The sequence below is a fragment of the Octopus bimaculoides genome, chromosome 20, assembly GCF_001194135.2.
Source record: "Octopus bimaculoides isolate UCB-OBI-ISO-001 chromosome 20, ASM119413v2, whole genome shotgun sequence".
Classification (NCBI taxonomy): Eukaryota; Metazoa; Mollusca; class Cephalopoda; order Octopoda; family Octopodidae; genus Octopus; species Octopus bimaculoides.
Genome location: NC_069000.1, coordinates 8,059,996 through 8,062,222, shown reverse-complemented (window position 1 = coordinate 8,062,222; position 2,227 = coordinate 8,059,996). Strand labels below are relative to the sequence as shown.

Sequence of the window (2,227 nt, the reverse complement as noted above, 5' to 3'; positions counted from 1 at the left end):
ATATATATATATATATATACACATATATACATACAAGTGTGTGTGTGTGTGAATGAACACACGCACACAGTAAGGGGGTTACAAATAAAAACAAAAGATAAATGAAATAAAAGACAAACGAAATATAAAACAATAAAATCTAAAATCTATATTTATGAATTCATTAACATCAGAATTGGCTCTCACATTTGCACACATGCATGCATGCACACATACACACACGTATGCACACAAACACACATATGCACATATACTCACACATGTATTTATATATATATATATACATATATACCCACATATATATATATTTATACACACACACATATATGCACACACACACTCACACACACACACACACACATGTACACACTGACACATATATGCATAAATATCCACGCACATATATAATTTATATAAATATATATAGTAAAATAAACAAACAAAAGCTAAATATTAAAATAAAGAAGAAATATGTTTGTAAAATATTGTCAATTCCCCAAGACAAATTTTTTCATATGATTATTACATCCTGGGTCATGATGTTAAATAGAATTTAATTACACAGAATAATTACAGCATTAAAGTAATTATTGCTTGAAAACATAGAAGTAAAAGAACTTTGCAGGAGATTATCATCCTAAAATATTTATGATTATTAAATGAGGACTGTGCTTATATATTTGCATTTCGAATTATATGTAAATGCTATCAGGATTTCTATTTTTGTGATAATAATATTTAAATGATTTTAGTTTCTCATAATTACAATGAACTAAAATTATTCTATTTGTTGAACAAATTGCTATTTGCTAGCAAAATTTCTACATCCCCAACGCAGCAAGCTGGCTGAAACATTAGTATGTTGAGTGAAATGCTTAGCGGTATTTCGTTTGTCTTTACGCTCTGAGTTCAAATTCCGTCGAGGTCGACTTTGCCTTTCATCCTTTCAGGATCGATAAATCAAGTACCATTTGTGTGCTGGGGTCAATCTAATCGACTGGCCCCACTCCCCAAAAATTTCAGGCCTTGTGCCTAGAGTAGAAAAGAATATTTTTACATCCTCACATGTACATAAACAACACAATTCCCATCTGGTTTTATTAAGCCTTTAACCTTTTACTGCAGAAAGAAGATACATCCATTCTAAATTTTTTTACTCTTAACCCATTTTAACCCACTGTCCTCATTTGATATATACATATCATCATCATCATCATCATCATCGATTAACGTCCGCTTTCCATGCTAGCATGGGTTGGACAATTTGACTGAGGACTGGTGAAGCAGGCTCCAATCTTATTTGGCAGAGTTTCTACAGCTGGATCCCCTTCCTAACGCCAACCACTCCGAGAGTGTAGTAGGTGCTTTTATGTGCCACCGACACAAGTACCAGGAAGGCGATGCTGGGCACAGGTGCCATCACAATTTCGTTTTCGCTTACCCCAACAGGTCTTCGCAAGCCGAGTTTAGTGTCCAATATATATATATAAGTATGTATGTATGTATGTATGTATGTATGTATGTATGTATGTATGTACGAATGTATGTATGTATATAAATTTCTGGATCATTATATTTTTTGAATGTCTTTGTAATTGAGTACTTTATAAATTTTATAGCATTAGATACTTCTGGAAAAGTGAATATTTTAGTGTTAATCATATATACACAATACACACATGCACACATACAAACACACACACAAATACACACATGCACACACATATTTATAGAAGCATAGTCAATAGTCACCAGGTCAATCACCTTCGTGTGGACATTGTCACTCGGATTGTTCATATTGTTTGAGAATTATTTTATTCTTCTATTTTTTATTCATTCTTTCCACTCCACACCCTTTTCCAAAGAAGGACAATTTCCAAAATGTCGTAACAATTCACTCTTTCCATTGATCTCTAGGCATTGAAGTTTTCTTTATTTATTTTCTTTTGTGCGTTTACTGTGATTTTCAATACATCAATATATCTGTATGCATGTGTGTATATATATATATATATATATATATATATATATATATAGCAAATATTTGCATATTTATTCTTAAAATGACAAATAGAACACAAAACATTGAGTATATGTATATATAATTAAATCAAGGATATAAAATCCTTTTAAAGAGATGTCAGCATCCAAGTTCCCCGGTTTTGTCCAGTGTATCAGTGAAAAACCAAAGATGTTAGCTTTGCATTGATGGATATGGGTATATTAA

At 31.6% G+C, this 2,227-nt stretch overlaps 1 protein-coding gene across 1 annotated transcript in view; it reads left to right on the top strand.

Moving 5' to 3' along the window:
* The window catches only part of LOC106869839 (sodium channel protein 1 brain), a 193,859-nt gene that overhangs the window by 65,978 nt on the left and 125,654 nt on the right, over positions 1-2,227 (top strand). The gene's annotated exons all lie outside the window — the stretch shown is intronic.